The sequence below is a fragment of the Pelodiscus sinensis genome, chromosome 3, assembly GCF_049634645.1.
Source record: "Pelodiscus sinensis isolate JC-2024 chromosome 3, ASM4963464v1, whole genome shotgun sequence".
NCBI classification, from domain to species: Eukaryota; Metazoa; Chordata; order Testudines; family Trionychidae; genus Pelodiscus; species Pelodiscus sinensis.
The window spans coordinates 7,996,707-8,014,905 of NC_134713.1; the positions used below are offsets into that span (position 1 = coordinate 7,996,707).

The 18,199-nt window shown below is 46.7% G+C and overlaps 2 long non-coding RNA genes across 3 annotated transcripts in view; both read right to left on the reverse strand.

Moving 5' to 3' along the window:
- On the reverse strand, nucleotides 1-4,793 carry LOC142827741 (uncharacterized). Of its 2 annotated transcripts, none has more exons than XR_012902464.1 (3): nucleotides 4,599-4,793; nucleotides 2,707-2,794; nucleotides 1-126 (listed from the first exon to the last, which is right to left on the reverse strand). It is a non-coding gene; the product is annotated as an uncharacterized LOC142827741 (long non-coding RNA). The 2 variants fall into 2 exon arrangements; XR_012902463.1 differs by having other exon boundaries at nucleotides 4,587-4,793.
- A 5,221-nt stretch (nucleotides 4,794-10,014) lies between these two features.
- Nucleotides 10,015-18,199, reverse strand: part of LOC142827739 (uncharacterized) — a 51,192-nt gene continuing 43,007 nt past the window's right edge. The window contains exons 3-4 of the long non-coding RNA XR_012902460.1: nucleotides 12,278-12,405; nucleotides 10,015-10,186 (exon numbers count right to left, since the gene is read on the reverse strand). This is a non-coding gene — a long non-coding RNA (uncharacterized LOC142827739). The remainder of the gene's footprint in view (nucleotides 10,187-12,277; nucleotides 12,406-18,199) is intronic.

Here is an 18,199-nt window from a genome sequence, read left to right on the forward strand (position 1 = left end):
CTCGACGACAGCATACGAACGGAGCGCAGTGAAATATGAAACTCGTACTGAAATGACAACGATGATAAAAGCACCAGCCTCCCATGCTATTACATCGCATTTCACAAAGAGAAGAACACCCAAATCCTGCACCAAAAACCAAAAACAGACTTGAATTTCATAAATACACATAAGGGGAACTGAGCATTGTGTTTGCAGTTTTACAGGTGTTTCCCACTCACTAAGACACTGCCTAGTCACTATACTAATCTTTCTGTGCACCATTTTGCTTGATATTTAATAATTCTTACATGGCTGCAATTTTGTGCACGTTGAATAGCAACCTTTATCAGTGATGATTTTATGTTCTCTGCCAGGTCATTCATAAAAATGTTGAATAGGATTGGTCCAATAGTGGAGATATTTTCACAGAGAACAATTCAACCAACTCTGAATAGATTTTCACATGCACATCTCAGGCACCTTCCTGATCCTAGGACTATTTCACAGCTAAATTTTGAGCATCATCTACGAAGCATGTAAACCACCTCTTCACCTTCCTTTTAGTAGCTCCAGCTGTAAATTTGGTTCCCTCTGGCTGCTACAGTGATGTGCCAGGAAGCATCAATGGAATTTAGCCAGCTAGGATTCTGTGCTGCATCAGGTGGGATGACTATCATTTTTCTAAGAGAAGGAATGCCTGCCTCTCTGTGAGACTCTGAACAGATTTTTTCTGAAGACTCATTCACGAATACTTTCTTGCTGAGCAGTGGCCACTCTGAAGAACCTGCAGCTTTGAAAATGCTGCCCCCAGGCACACAACCAAAACTTGTAGAATACTCACGTTGGAGCATTTTTAACAAGAGTTTGTTGGGCAACTGAAACAGAGATGTGCCAGGGTGGCAAATACTGCCCCAAACAGATGAGATCATTCCAAGGAAGGAAGCCAAACACATACCTGTGGTAGGTTCTCAGAGAGGTGAGAGTGGGGGCCAAGACACTGGGATTAGGGACTATCATTTTATAGACCTGGGCTCTATTCCCAGCCACGTAACTTCTCAGTGGCAAATGAGCCCTGATATTAAAATTGAGGCTATGAAAGCACCGAATTATTAACACTAGCCAGCAGCAGAAGCAGCATTGTAAATTACAGTCTTCCAGCAGCCGGCTCTGTGTGCCTGCTCCTAGACCAAAGATATATTGGACGGGGTTGGCATGAATTCATTTTGTCTGTATCCAACCTAGTTTTCGAATTCTGTGATTGACTGCTTCAGGAATACTCTACATGCCGTGCTGATAGATTCTGCGGTGACGTAAGCAGCACGCCTCAGAAAGGTCTGAGGAAAATACTATGGACTATTTTTCTTACTGGTCATAACTCAGTCAAATCTCAATCATTTTTACTGGGGGAAGCAAAAACACATCCCTGGAATCAGGGCAATTCCTCTCAAATTTTATGTATTTTCTTCAGACTGAGTCCACACTACGATATTAGGTTGATTTAATTTGTCTCGGAGCATCTGATTTAACAACTGCAATTTTGCATGTCCCCACTAGGTGGCTGCCTTCAATAGTGCACATCCTGATCTCTGCCAGAGATTGCATCCAGTCTAGGAGTGATTCATTGTGGGTAGCTATCTCACAGTACTAGCAGCAAATTGAAATTTTTGGCTAGGGCCCCAGTGCCTCGTGGATGAAAACAGAGTTGGTGGTGCTAGTGGGTGCCTGTGGTCACCCTCCCAAATCTGTGTCTGAGAACCAAAGCAGCTGTTCACTAGCCTTGTCCTGTGGTACACTTGTCTAAGCTCCTTTATCTTCACGTGGTATTGCCCTGTGTAATTTGGACATAGATATCAGCATTCGTTTTGCTGGTTCAGTGCTCTGCCTGCAGGGACTCTCTTCCACCTCCCACCCAGCAATCAGATACTCTGGAATGATCCCTGCTGAAATGCATTCGTGCCCTTGGACATGCATGCTCAGCTCTCCACAGCTGCTCCAACAGGGAATAAGCATTCCAAAATTCTTAAGGGCTTTTCCAAGTTGCCTGGCTCAACAGCATTGCAGATCAAAGTCCTCACTAGAGTGTCACACTGGAGCACTCGGGGTCATCACTTGGGGTGTGTCCAAACTAAACTGTAAGTCGAAATAAGATACACAATTTGAGCCATGCAAATTGCATATCTTAGTTCGATGCTATTTCAAAATAGCTTATTTTGTCATTTGGCACTTTCTACAGTGCCAAATTTTGAAATAAAGCGTTAGTACGACACGTCCCTTACTCCTTGTAAAATGAGGAGGTTTACAAAGATGTCAGAATAGCAAGCCAGAAATAACGGGCTTACTGTGAAGACGCGGGATAGCTATTTAACGATACTCCGGTATTCTGAAATAGCATTGCAGTGCAGATGTAGTCCTGGAAGCAAATTATAGTGTTTACACTGCCCTTAATTCCAGGCATGAATGTCCATTCTGACTTTATGAAGTCGAGGGTAAATTTTAAAAGCCCTTTAGGTAGAAGGAAAGAGTTCAGTAGTATAAAGAGACTTATTACAAATGTGACCTTATGCTAACGACATCGTCCTAAGATTGGAGTGTAGACCACCCTGAAGAGGCACTAGTGTTCATTGTAAAAAGAGTCCCATGTTTATCTAAATGAAAGGGTGAGACAATGTAAGTGCAGGCTAGAGATCCCTCTGCATCATCACCCCCTTTTCATCGACATCTTACCTGGTGCAACCTGGAGCACCAGAAAGAAAACAGAAAAGAGCAGATAAAGGATCTTCATGGCTGGAAATGAGCAGGGATCTCAGCGTAGCTGCAGAGAAAATACAAAAAGACAGAGAGGAGACATTTATAGGTTGTCACCAAAGAGTGGGGAGTCTCTGGGCCCACAGTCCCATCCGCAGCCAAATGTGACTCTCTGCCAGCAAGTCAAACAGAAGATGTATTCGTTCACAAGGACACAACTTAGCATAGACTGGTGAGCTCAGGAACCAGGAGCAGCCAGTACAATCCATCTTCGGGAGCGGGGGCCGAAAGGCAGAGCCCTGGGCCACCTCCCTGCATCCTAAGACAGCAGAGACTCACACACACACACCAGTCTCACCCTTTAGTCAGCCCCGCCTCCTCCTTTGTTCAGCTTCCTGAGCAAGAGGTGTTATCTGGTTGCAACGCACACGTGCGCGCGCACACACACACACACACACGCAGTCACACGCGCGCACACACACACCCCACCTAGCCACAGGTTACATGAGAGCCTGAGCCATTGGTGTATAATTGCTGAGCTGGGGCAGCCTCATGTAGCCTCCCCCACAGTGAGAGTCACATCCAAACCTCCAATCCCGCACCGGGCTTCAGTGCAGTGCCCAGGGAAACTGGGGCACCCACACACAGAGACTGCATCTACACTGTAGCTTTCTTCCAGAAAAGCTTATGCAAATGAAGCGCGGCATGGAATATCGCCATGCTTCATTTGAATAATTAATTAGCAGCCGATTTTGAGCAAGAGGCTTTTGCGCTAAAAGGAGCCGTGTACACAGCTTGTTTTTTTCTCAAAAGCCTCTTGCACAAAAATGGCTGCTCATTACTTAAGCAAAGGGAACTCGGAAGAGGAAGGGGTCATTCTGAGCTGCGCTTCACCCCTACATGCTGCAGTGAGGGGAGTTCCCAAGATGCTTTATGGGCAGAGCCCAAAGGGAGACAGAGAGAAGGCAGAAGGGGAGAAAAGGAGAAGGAAGGGTAATGAAGCAAAGGGAGACAGGAGACTGTTTGGAGCTGCTTGAGCACTGACAGCTCCAGAGAAGAGAGCTGGCCCTACCCCTCACTATTTATACAGGGGCTTATAGAACCCAGAGTTGTCCATGTCAGGATTCCCTCAAGAAGCAACAAGGAGTTTGTCTGCTTCTGTGGATATTCCTCTGCTCTTCTTTTCCTTCCCTTTCTCTCTCCTCCACCCTCCTCTGCATTTTCTCATTCCCCATCCCTTCTGCCCTCTTCTCTTTCCCTAACTCCTGCCCTGTGTCTCCCTTTGTCCTTTCTCTCCTTGAAGGCTTTTTCTTTCTGTCTTTGCCTTAACCGCTTCCTCTGTCTCTCTTCCCTGTTTGCTTTTTCTCTCCCTCCTCAATTATTCTTCCCCCTACCTTATCCCTACTTCTTCTTCCCTTTTTCCCTTGTCCTCATTGCTACTTCTGGAAAATCTCCCAAATCACAGTTCCCACCACGCTAAAGGTAGCTCACCAGTGGGTGATTCACACAGCGCGTTTGGGTAACTAGGATTCCTTGTATAAAGGGAAGTCAGATAACTGGAATTATCCTGCCCATGCTTTTAACTCAGCTAGCTTTAAAATAGCCATGCCTGTATTTGCATAAACGAAATGCACGGAATTTTGCTACTTATCCATGAAAGCTGGAATGAAGGCCTGTTCTCTAGCACTGCATCACCGTGGCTCCAAGTGGTTTCTCCAGACAGCTAGAGAGTTCATTCAAGTAGTTCAGTCACAGAAACATTTATAACACCAATAGTCTTCTCTTTCTGCATCTCCCAACCATTTCCCGAGACAGACCTGTACAGTAAGAGAAAGTAGAGAGACTTTAAGGGAAACAACCTTAATAGTTACCAGCTTGGGGATGCTCTCAATCGACAGGTGATGACAGTCCCAGTTACTGTCTCTCATGCAGATCTATAAGCTTTAGGGAGTGGGTTTTGATGATACAAACTCTCAATTTTATTCCGTTGCTGAAAGCTTGGTTTCTTCTTGGCCAACCTGCTTTGGGCCAATCAGAAAGCACCCTGCTTGTGGGGAAATTCTGAACTGTCCTACTACCGTTTGGATGTTGGAATTTTTGCAACTCTGTCTCTCTGGAATATTTAGGGTCTTTGTGCAAAACATCTTGTGCCATCCCAGATTGTGTAAAACATGTTAGGCCACTGCGGTTTGGGTAAAATATCTTGGCACATATAACGAACATCTGCTCATTTGTCTCTGATCAACAACTTACTTCAACAGGCAACTTCCCATAGGCCTCCCTGTCTTTGGTCAATTTAACACAATGTTATATCCATCTCTAATTGGCATTTTCTCTGTCAGCACTTTCAGCTGCCGTCAGAAATGGCCAATACTGTAAAGTCCTCTCACATTCTTTGATGATTCATTACATTTTTCATAACAACAATTAGGAGTCCTGTGGTACCGTAAAGACTAAGGGTATGTCTAGACTACAGCATTATTTCAAATTAACTTATTTTGAATTAGTTAATTCCAAGTAAGCTAATTCGAAATAATGCATCTAGACCCAAAAACTAATTCGAATTAGTGTTTTGCTAATTCGAATTAGCGCGTCCACACTGATTGGACACTGTGTCACATTTAAGGGCAGCTGAAACCGGTTCCAGCAGGGTATCTGGTCAGTAGTTGCTTTGTGTGGCTGCTATCTTAGGTTATCTGAGGCTTGTGCTTAAAGGGACCCCCCTGGACAGCCGGTTCTCAGCTTTTTGGCTTGCTTGCCTACCTCGCCAAGGGACAGCAAAGCGTTTTCCTCTCTGCCTGCCTGTTTCAGTCGTTCTCATTGGGGACGGCGCTGCACTTGGCAACATGGAGCCCGAGCTGGCCCTGGGCATTCTGGTGCAGTTTTTGGACTTGTTACTGCAAGCCTGGCACCAATGGCTGGAGGCTGCCCGGCACCATCTGGTGCACGTTGTTAGAGAAAAGAAACCGTCCCCCCCCCCAGTGAAAAAGTTTGGCCAGGCTGCTCTTGCTATAGTGGGCTGCAGTACTCCTTGGGAGAAACCGGCCGCACCCTTCCTCCATACCATTGCCTTTAGAAAAAGGGAAGGTGTGAAAAGGGGAAAATAGCCTCAGACTCTCCCACCCCGCACCTTAGGGTGAGAACTGCAGGGCTTACCTGGTCGCATGAAACCTGCACAGTTTCGACCCAACCCCTGGGACACAGACCCCCCACTTGGTGACCATTGGGCCATATATGGTAATATGCAAGTGCTGGAAATCGATGTGCAGATGTGGGGATAAATACTCATCGCACAGTTCACTCTAGGAGGTCTTCGCAACACACGTACCACCGTGCGTGTGCCGTCTCGTATACTTCAAAGCGCTGCCAGCCTTATCAACCGACCAGCCACCTCCCCCGACTCACGGGAGTAACCAAGGCCTTCGCAACTGAACCGATATCTGTGAAATGTTCCGTGTGCTGTGTAAGTTGGTATGTATGATTTGATTTTTTCTTGTTGTATAAGCTTAAGGTTGTAGTTGTTTTGGGTAGTACATAGAGTTTGTAGTAATCACTGTTGTTTAATTAGTGTAGCTGGATATTTTGAGACTAGAGACTATTCTCCTTGCCATTCCCTTCCTTATATCTCTGACACGATTATCTCGAAAACATAGAATAAATATATTAAATACTGCAAATTCATTGTTAACATGGTCTATTAAAAATCTTAGAATACATACTATAAATTCATCACTGTCATGAATAAATATTTTTTATTTGATACAACAGTCTACCTGGTTCTGTCCTTCCCCCCTTCGGTGTGCATCATTGGACCTGTGATTCTCGCGACACACGTCAGCCTCCTGCCCTTCTCCCTGGCTTCCCTGGGGGTCGTGGAGTAGTGGCAGCAGCACCCGAACGCCAGCGTCCCCTGCCGTATCTGGCGTCTGGACACAAGCAGTGACTGGTGGGACAGCATCGTCCTGGAGCACTGGGGAGACCAACAGTGGACCCAGGGTCGTCTGCTTCACCGACCTGGACGCGGTCATCCAGGGATTCGGCGCCCTGTGCTTCCCCAACTACGGGGGGGTGATGGACGGGACACACATCCCCATCCGTGCCCTGGAACACCAGGCCTCCCTGTATATCAAAAGGAAGGGCTACTTCTCAGTGATCCTGCAGGCCGTATCTGACCACCGGGGCCAGTTCAAGGACATTAATGTGGGCTGGTCCGGCATGGCACATGACGCACGGGTGTTCTGCAACTCCTCCGTGTGCCAGAGACTGCACACCGGGACCTTCTTCCCCAACCGCCACATCAGGGTCGGGGACGTGGACATGCCTGTGTGCCTGGTGGGGAATGCAGCATACCCCCTGCAGCCCTGGCTGATGATGCCATACACGGGACACCTCAACCCCTCCCAGCAGGCTTTCAATGCCAGGCTCATTAGAGCCCGCATTGTGGTGAGCGGTCGCTATCAAGGAGAGTGCCCTAAGGATCAGTTCTAGGGCCATTTTGTTCAACATCTTTATTAATGACCTGCGTGAGGGGATAGATTGCACCCTCAGCACGTTTCAACTACGGCTTCTGATTGTTGTGAGGAAGGAATCTCATCCTCCCCCAGACCAGTCCCTTACTCTCCCTCTACTCCACCACCCGCACTGAGCTCTTGTTTTTCTCCTCTGGGTTTAGATGCATACAAGTAGGAAATTGCCCTACATACATATAATATATTGATACAATTTGTTCTAAATGAATACACCTTTTTTCCTTGCCTCTCCCCGGATAGACCTGCTTCCTGCAATCCCTCTCGGAAACTGCGCAGTTTCCCCAAGCTTCATGAAGTCACTGGGAGTCTCAGCATTGGTTTGAACTGGCTTTGCTCCAGAAAGTTGATGTTCATGGGGTGCAACTGCTCCCAAGTAGGACCCAGTTAATTGTATTTCCCTGAAGTGGCTCAGGGATGTTGCTGGTGCTGTACAAAGACTAAGAGTGGTAATTAACAGATTGCAGCACAGTCTGATAAATATCACTTGCATCAAACCAAACATCTGCACTTCAGCGTGTCCCAGTCTCCAAAACCTTAAGAATTCAATGGCAAAAAACCCATGTCAGGAGTGTGGAACCCTGTGTGTGGTTCTTTAAGTTTAGCTGATTGCAGGAGGAATAACAGGTAGTTTGAATTAGGGCTTTAATTCGAACTACAGGGTCCCAGCTGCGCGTAGCTGCGGGCAGTTAGTCCGGACTTATACATTTAAAAAATGGAGAGCCGCCGGGAAGATGCAAATCAAGCGTAGGATATTTAAATCCCAGGCTTGATTTGCAACTTCGAATCCCTACATTAGCCTCCCTAGTTTGAACTAGGGGGCTAGTGCAGACATACCCTAACAGAGTTAAAAGAGAAGCTAGATACGTTCATGGAGGTTAGGTGCATAAAAGGCTATTAGCCAGTGGATAGAAATGGTGTCCCTGGCCTCTGTTTGTCAGAAGCTGGAGAAGGATGACAGGAGACTAATCGCTTGATCACCCCCTCTGGGGCACCTGGTGCTGGCCACTGTCGGCAGACAGGCTACTGGGCTAGATGGACCTTTGGTCAGACCCAGAACGGCCATTCTTATGTTCTTATGTACTCACCCCTAAATCTCCTTCCCAGTTTTAGCCTATAGGGCTAACCCACTTGCTTCAATATACTCTATCGTATAGATTTCCTGTTTCCTTAGGGTTTAAATACTTGGTTATTATAACAGGATGCAATAGGTTTATGCTGAAGTAGTTTGACTGTAACACAAGAGGCCTACGGGCTACATTCTGTATGTTGAGCTAAAGCAAATGTAGCAGATAGTTGGGACTTCCTACCTAGACAAAGAGTGGTAAGATAGAGCAACTTTCCTTGGGAATCCCTTTTTTTATTTTTCCCAGGACCAAGGGGACTTTCTACTAAATAAGATGGTGGTGCCAGTTCTTCAGAAGATTTTGGTGGCTTCACTCCATGAGAAGTAACACCCAGACATGTGAGATAATAAGAATGAGAAATGGGACAACAACCAATAGGGTTATCTCCTTATAACGCTGGAGGGGAAGGATAGAAAGCAAATGGGCCACCCCGAGGAACAGAGCACAAAGAATGAAGGAAACAGAGCTCTTGAATGGATTACATTATTCAGGGGTTATAAAAGATGACGTTTGATATTTGAAAGCTGTTTTGGGGGGAGAAATTTGTGAATGAACTTGCTTCTCCCCATTTTTTTCTGATTATCATTATGGAGAAATTGGATCTGAGCTCAGCTGACTATATATAATGCACTGCCACTGTTTTTTAAAAGAAAATCAATTCCCCTTGAGAATGCTTGCAGGGCGAAAGACTGAGGGAATAAGGATGTGGGCCTGCACAGAAGGATGGAGCAATGAGGAGGAGATGGATAAATGGGTAGAGGAAGAAATGTGTGCCTGTGTTTGTGTGTGGGGGGGTAGGTTTGCAGCTACAGGGGATAGAAGAGGGCAGAGTGGGTGGAGGGGTAGCAGAGGAAGTTGAGTATTTAGGGTCGATGGAGGGATGTCAGCATTCAATTTTTACCTCCTGTGGGAATGCTGAGATCTACAGAAGCTCAGACGCTCTGTAGGACTCCAAGCCCTTCTCCCTTCTTGCTGTGTGTCCTTACATCTATAGAGCCCTTTCCATGTGACCTGAGATACAGAGGGGGGTGGGAGGGCATTTGAAGTTTGATCACATGACACCCAGAAAGCACACAGTTAAGGTAACTATCACCCCATAGATTAGGCTGTGGGTGGGGCAGGGCTCTGCTTTGGAGCAGGGTAGCACTGGGTTGAAATGGCTGGGGAAGCCTGGCTGAAGCAGAGGCAGGTGTCCCAGGTGGAGATGGGTTGTAGGAACGAGGGGCTTAGCTCAGTGTGAAGCTTGGGCTGAGGTCTCGTGTGTGAGGTTCTGCCTGTGATATGTGAGCCCGGCAGGACAGGAGAAGAGATCAACTACGGGCTTAACGGGATGGGAGCGAAGGAGACATGGGAAGTCAGGGTGGGTACCTGTCATGGAGAATGTCGTGGGGAGTGATGAGGCAGTTGGTAGAGAAGAGGAGAGATGCACTGCCGGTCTTCTCTCACTCACTTACAATTGCTGTGCCAGCCATGTAATAACCACGTCAAAGTCTAGGGACTTAGAACACGGAGGAGATTTCTCTCTCTGTCCCTTTTAACAACTCCACCTTGAAAACATTTCAAAACACGGCCATCATCCCCATTGCTCTGTATGAAAACAAGCTCAGCGTGCTCATGAAAACACTCACACATGTTTGCAATACACCAGCACAACCAGTTGCTTTTATTTCAGTAAGACAAAAGTCATACTACAGAATAGAGAGCCTTTTTCTGCATTTTCTTCAAGATTTTCACTGCAAGGCATTTTCTTCCACCTTCCCAGAGATGATGCCTTGAGAATCTTTGTTGTCATCACTCCCGTGTAATCTGAATAATATGACATTACATTAGAAAACTACAGTTTTAATAAAAATGGCCGAATATATGTGAGATCTCGTGATGAAGAAGTGAGGTCACAGAGAACAGGGGAAGGCCGAAAGATTGTATCTATCTTTAAAAAGGGACCAAACAGAACTGTGAAAATTTTACATCCATCAGACAGACCTCATTTATTGGAAAGATACTGAAAATAATTCTGAAATCATTAACTTGTAAGCACCTGGAGGATAACAGTCAACATGTCTTTGTCTAGACTAAATCCTGCCAATACAATCCATTTTCATTCTTTGACGGGATTACTGTCTAGTGGGCTAGGAGATGCCATAGACATGATATAGGTCAGTAAGAGTTTTAGTAAGAGTTTGCAACAGTTGCCCATGAGTTTCTCATGTGCAAACTAGGAAAATGTAGTGTAGGAGATATTTCTATAAGGTGGAGGTACAAGTGCTTGAAAGAACACAATCAAACAGCAGTTGTCAATGGTTCACTTTCAGACTGGTAGGATGTGCGTATTGGGGCCCCACAGTGGTCAGTCTGGGGTCCAGTTTGATTTCCTGTGTTCCTTTGTCTAAGGCTATGTCTAGGCTATGCAGAAGATTCGAAAGAGGATATGCAAATTCTGCAGGAATTTCCATATCTTCTTCCGATCTCATTTTCGAAAGCGGAGCTTTCCTGCGGAATTTGCATTTCCTCTTTCGAATCTTACGCATAGACTAGCCCAGCCCATTGCTTTCGAATACAGAGTTCCCCACTTTTTTTGTTCTTAGGTGACCACTCTTATTTGTAACTGTATTAAGCTATTTTATTTTTGCTTGGGTCCACTTTAGGAAGTGACTGAGATTCTTCTGTTGCCTGCCTTCCCTTCTTCATTATTTCCTACTGCTGCTTTTTTAAAGTTCTTTGCTATCTTTGTCAGTGATGATTTTAAGGTTTCTTCATGGTCAGTAAACAAAAACGTTAAATGGTGCATGGTCAAGAATTAATCACTACAGAACTCCAAGAAATGTTCTGCTATGAGTCAGAGTGTGTCTACACTCTCCCGTTATTAACAATGGGAGCATCTACACAGCAATTCATTGTTTTGAAACAATATCAAAATAACGGTCAGCTTATTCAGACTTTTTTAAACCTCATTCCACGGGGCTGAACTCCTCTTCCGAAATAGCTGCAGTGTAGATGCTGCACTGTTACTATTATGAAATATAGTAGCCCAGTGTCTGTGCGTCTGTAATGCCTTCTCCTTACTCTGTGCTGGGTCGGGCTGCACAGGCCCCCAGACACCCTCCTCCGCAAACGCTGCTTTCCTCCCCCCTTCCTCTGCCCCCCCATCTTCCCCTCCAGGCCCACAGCCACCAATCTCCCCCCAGCTCTGCTTTACACCCCCAGCCAGCCAGCCAGCCCCCCTTCTTCTGCCCCCCCATCTTCCCTTCCAGGCCCACAGCCTCCAATCTCCCCCCAGCTCTGCTTTCCATCCCCAGCCAGCCAGCCCCCGCTCCTTCTCATCCCTGCGTGGCCCTAAAAGGACCGCTTGCCACTGCTTGCTCCCCCCACCAGGCCCCGCCGCACAGCCACGTGGGGGGGAGTGGGAGTGAGGGGAAGGGGGGCGGGGTGCCACGCAGGGAGAGGAAGGAGGCGGGCTTGGCTGGAAGGGGGTGGAAAGCAGACCTGGGGGAGCATCGGGGGCTGTAGGGGAGAATGGGGGGGCCTGGAGGAATGGGATAGGGAAGCAGAGCTGGTGGGGAGGGTGTCCAGGGGGCCTTGGGGCTTGCTGGCAGGACGACGGGGTGGGAAGCAGAGCTGGGGGGGGATGAGGGGTGATGGGGCTGGACAGGAAAAGGGGCAGCAAGCAGACCTGGCGAGGGGGGGATGTGAAGCCAATGGCCACAGCTGGACCCCAAAGGGCCTCTTGCCAACGCTTGGCCTCCCACCGGGGCCGAGCTGATCTCCCAGGCGGGTAGAATCCAGGAAAACAAAGAAGCCTTTGAAATATGCCTCCACCAAGATTAAACAATATAGAAAGTGAAGGGAAAATATCTCTGTTCACATAATCATGTCTTCCTTGTGGAATCCTGAACTTACCCAGTGATGACAGCATAAGAACGGATAGCAGTGAAATATGGGACGCATATTGGTTGGACAAAGACGATAAATGCAAATGCCTCTCATCCTATAACATCGATTTCCACAATGAGGAGGACACCCAAGTCCTGCACCAAAAAACAAAAAAAGTCTTGACTTTCATAAATACACAAGAGGGAAAATGAGCATTGTGACTGCAGTTTTACAGGTGTTTCCCACTCACTAAGACACTACCTAGTCACTCCACTAATCTTTCTGTGCACCATGTTGAATAGGATTGGTCCAGTAGTGGAGATATTTTCACAGAGAACAATTCAACCAACTCTGAATAGATTTTCACATGCACATCTCAGGCAACTTCCTGATCCTAGGACTATTTCACAGCTAAATTTTGAGCATCATCTCCAAAGCATGTAAACCACCTCTTCACCTTCCTTTTAGTAGCTCCAGCTGTAGTTTTGGTTCCTTCTGGCTACTAAGTGATGTGCCAGGCAGCGTAACCAATGGAATTTAGCCAGCCAGGATTCTGTGCTGCATCAGGATGACTATCATATTTCAAAGAGAAGGAATGCCTGTCTCTCTGTGTGACTCTGAACTGATTTTTTTTTCTGAAGACTCATTCACAAATACTTTCTTGCTGAGCAGTGGCCACTCTGAAGAACCTGCAGCTTTTTTTCCCCCCTGAAGACTCATTCACGAATACTTTCTTGCTGAGTAGTGGCCACTCTGAAGAACCTGAAGCTTTGAAAATCCTGCCCCGAGGCACGCAACCAAAACTTGTTAAAAATCCTCCAACCTGAGTATTCTACAATTGTTTGTTGGGCAACTGAAACAGATACATACCAGGGTGGCAAATACTGCCCCAAACAGATCATTCGAAGGAAGAATGCCAAACACATACCTGTGGGAGATTCTCAGAGAGGTGAGAATGGGGACCAAGACACTGGAATTAGGGATTATCATTTTATGGACCTGGGCTCTATTCGCAACCACGTAACTTCTCAGTGGCAAATGAGCCCTGATATTATAATAGAGGCTATGAAAGCACCGAATTATTAACTCTAGCCAGCAGCAGAAGCAGCATTGTAAATTACAGTCTTCCGGCTGCCGGCTCTGTGCCTGCTCCTAGACCAAACATATATTGGACAGGTTGGCATGAATTCATTTTTTCTGTATCCGACCTAGTTGTCCAATTCTGTGATTAACTGCTTCATGAATACTCTACATGCCATGCTGAAATAACGGGCTTGCTGTGAAGACATGGGATAGCTATTTAAGGATACTCCAGTATCCTGAAATAGCATTGCAGTGTGGAAGTAGCCTTTTAAGCAAATTATAGTGTTTACACTGCCCTTAATTCCAAGCATGAATGTCCATTCTGACTTTATGATGTACGAGGGTAAATTTTAAAGGCCCTTTAGGTGGAAGGAAAGGGTTCAGCTGTGTAAAGAGACTTAGTACAAATGTGACCTTATGCTGACTACATCGACCTAAGCTTGCAGTGTAAACCGGCCTGAAAAGGCACTAGTGTTCATTATAAAAAGAGTCCGATGTTTATCTAAAAGAAAGGGTTAGACAATGTAAGTGCAGGCTAGAGATCCCTCTGCATCATCACCCCTTTTCACCGACATCTTACCTGGTGAAACCTGGAGCACCAGAAAGAAAAGAGCAAACAGCAGATAAAGGATCTTCATGGCTGGAGATGAGCAGGGATCTCAGCGCAGCTGCAGAGAACATACAAAAAGACAGAGAGGAGACATTTATAGGTTGTCACCAAAGAGTGGGGAGTCTCTGGCCCCACACTCCCATCCGCAGCCAAATGTGACTCTCCGCCAGCAAGTCGAACAGAAAATGTCTTCGTTCACAAGGGTGCAGCATAGCACAGACTGGTTAGCTCAGGAACCAGGAGCAGCCAGTACAATCCATCTTCAGGAGCAGGGGCCGAAAGGCAGAGCCATGGGCCACTTCCCTGCGTCCTAAGACAGCAGAGACTCACACACACACTCAGCACCAGTCTCACCCTTTAGTCAGCCCTGCCTCCTCCTTTGTTCAGCTTCCTGGGCAAGAGAGGTTATCTGGTTGCAACACACACACACCCACACACACACATACACACCCCACCTAGCCTCAGGTTACATGAGAGCCTGAGCCACTGGTGTGTAATTACTGAGCTGGGGCAGCCTCAGGCAGCCTCCCTCACAGTGAGAGTCACATCCAAAACTCCCATCCTCACCAGGCTTCAGTGCCCAGGGAAACTGGGGCACCCACACACAGAGACTGCGTCAACACTGTAGCCTTCTTCTGAAAAAGCTTATGCAAATGAAGCACAGCATGGAATATTGCCATGCTTCATTTGAATAATTAATTAGCAACCGATTTTGAGCAAGAGGCTTTTGCCCTAAAAGGAGCCATGTACACAGCTTGTTTTTTTCTTAAAAGCCTATTGCACAAAAAAGGCTGCTCATTACTTATGCAAATGAAGTGCAGCAATATTCCACGCAGCGCTTCATTTGCATATGCTTTTCTGCAAGAAGGCTACAGTGTAGACGTAGCCTGAGCTACCCCAATTTTAGACAACACACTTCTATGACAGCACACACCCCTTTATCTGACAGTCCTTGGAGACAGCCAAAACATGGGATAACCAAGCATTTGAGCAGACAAATAGGAAAGAGAATTTCAAGTTAAAAGGGAACTCGGAAGAGGAAGGGGTCATTCTGAGCTGCGCTTCACCCCTACATGCTGCAGTGAGGGGAGTTCCCAAGGTGCTGTATGGGCAGAGCCCAAAGGGAGACAGAGAGAAGGCAGAAGGGGGGAAAAGGAGAAGGAAGGGTAATGAAGCAAAGGGAGACAGGAGACTGTTTGGTGCTGCTTGAGCACTGACAGCTCCAGAGAAGAGAGCTGGCCCTACCCCTCACTATTTAAACAGGGGCTTATAGAACCCAGAGTTGTCCGTGTCAGGATTCCCTCAAGAAGAAACAAGGAGTTTGTCTGCTTCTGTGGCTATTCCTCTGCTCTTCTTTTCTTTCCCTTTCTCTCTCCTCCACTCTCCTCTGCATTTCCTCATTCCCCATCCCTTCGGCCCTGTTCTCTTTCCCTAACACCTGCCCCGTGTCTCCCTTTGTCCTTTCTCTCCTTGAAGGCTTTTCCTTTCTGTCTTTGCCTTAACCGCTTCCTCTGTCTCTCTTCCCTGTTTGCTTTTTCTCTCCCTTCCCACTTAGGCTGTGTCCAGACTCCATGCCTCCGTCGACGGAGGCATGTAGATTAGCCAGCTCGGAAGAGGGAAATGAAGCCGCGATTAAAATAATCGCGGCTTCATTTAAATTTAAATGGCTGCCCCGATCTGCCGATCAGCTGTTTGTCGGCAGATCGGGAGAGTCTGGACGCGATGCCCCGACAAAGAAGCCTTTCTTCATCGACACAGGTAAGCCTCGTGAAACCAGGTTTACCTGTGTCGATGAAGAAAGGCTTCTTTGTCGGGGCATCGCGTCCAGACTCTCCCGATCTGCCGACAAACAGCTGATCGGCAGATCGGGGCAGCCATTTAAATTTAAATGAAGCCGCGATTATTTTAATCGCGGCTTCATTTCCCTCTTCCGAGCTGGCTAATCTACATGCCTCCGTCGACGGAGGCATGGAGTCTGGACACAGCCTTAATCTTCCCCCTACCTTACGCCTACTTCTTCTTCCCTTTTCCTCTTGTCCTCATTGCTAATTCTGGAAATCCTCCCAAATCACAGCTCCCACCACGCTAAATGTAGCTCAGCAGTGGGTGATTCACACAGCGCATTTGGGTAACTAGGATTCCTTGTACAAAGGGAAGTCAGATAACTGGAATTATCCTGCCCATGTTTTTAACTCAGCTAGCTTTAAAATAGCCATGCTTTTATTTGCATAAACGAAATGCACGGAATTTTGCTACTTATCCATGAAAGCTGGAATGAAGGCCTGTTCTCCAGCACTGCATCACAGTGGCTCCAAGTGGTTTCTCCAAACAGCTACAGAGTTCATTCAAGTAGTTCAGTCACAGAAACAGTTATGACACCGATAGTCTTCTCTTTCTGCATCTCCCAACCATTTCCCGAGACAGACCTGTACAGGAAGAGATAGTAGAGGGATCATAAGGGAAACAACCTTAATAGTTACCTGATTGGGGATGCTCTCAATCGACAGGTGATGGCAGTCCCAGTTACTGTCTCTCATGCAGATCTATAAGCTTTAGGGAGTGGGTTTTGATGATACAAACTCTCAATTTTATACAGTTTCTGAAAGCTTGGTTTCTTCTTGGCCAACCTGCTTTGGGCCAATCAGAAAGCACCCTGCTTGTGGGGAAATTCTGAACTGTGCTACTACTGTTTGGATGTTGGGATTCTTGCAACTCTGTCTCTCTGGAGTATTTAGGGTCTTTGTGCAAAACATCTTGTGCCATCCCAGATTGTGTAAACCATGTTAGGCTACAGCGGTTTGGGTAAAATATCTTGGCACATATAACGAACATCTGCTCATTTGTCTCTGATCAACAACTTACTTCAACAGGCAACTTCCCATAGTCCTCCATGTTTTTGGCCAATTTAACACAATGTTATATCCATCTCTAATTGGCATTGTCTCCGTCAGCACTTTCAGCTGCCGGCAGAATTGGCCAATACTGTAAAGGCCTCTCACATTCTTTGATGATTAGTTACATTTTTCATAAAAACAATTAGAAGTTCTGTGGTACCTTAAAGACTAAGGGCATGTCTACACTACAACGTTATTTCAAATTAACTTATTTCGACTTAGTGAATTCGAAGTAAGCTAATTCGAAATAACGCATCTAGACCCAAAAACTAATTTGAATGAGCGTTTTGCTAATTCAAATTAGCACGTCCACACTGATTGAACACTGTGTCACATTTAAGGGCAGCTGAAACCGGTTCCAGCAGGGCATCAGGTCAGTAGTTCCTTAGTGTGGCTGCTATCTTAGGTTATCTGAGGCTTGTGTTTAAAGGGACCCCCCTGGACAGCCGGTTCTCAGCTTTTCCGCTTGCTTGCCTACCTCGCCGAGGGACAGCAAAGCATTTTCCTCTCTGCCTGCCTGTTTCAGTCGTTCTCATTGGGGACGGCGCTGCACTTGGCACCATGGAGCCCGAGCTGGCCCTGCGCATTCTGGTGCAGTTTTTGGACTTGTTGCTGCAAGCCCAGCACCAATGGCTGGAGGCTGCCTGGCACCATCTGGTGCACGTCAGCCCTCTGCCCCTCCCCCTGGCCTCCCTGGGGTCGTGGAGGATTGGCCACAGCACCCGGTCGCCAGCATGCCCCGCCATATCTGGCATCTGGACACGTCTCGTATACTTCAAAGCGCTGCCACCCTGATCAACCGACCAGCCACCTCTCCCGACTCACGGGAGTAACCAAGGCCTTCGCAACCGAACCGATATCTGTGAAATGTTCCGTGTGCTGTGTAAGTTGGTATGTATGATTTGATTTTTTCTTGTTGTATAAGCTTAAGGTTGTAGTTTTTTGGTTAGTACATAGAGTTTGTAGTAATCACTGTTGTTTAATTAGTGTAGCTGGATATTTTGAGACTAGAGACTATTCCCCTTGCCATTTCCATGCTTATATCTCTGACACGTTTAACTAGAAATCATAGAATAAATATATTAAATACTGTAAATTCATTGTTAACACGGTCTATTAAAAATCTTAGAATAAATACTATAAATTCATCACTGTCATGAATAAATATTTTTTATTTGATACAACAGTCCACCTGGTTCTGTCCTTCCCCCCTTGGGTATGCATCATTGGGCCTGTGATTCTCGCGACATACGTCAGCACCCTGCCCCTCCCCCTGGCCTCCCTGGGGGTCGTGGAGTAGTGGCAGCAGCACCCGAACGCCAGCGTGCCCCGCCGTATCTGGCGTCTGGACACAAGCAGTGA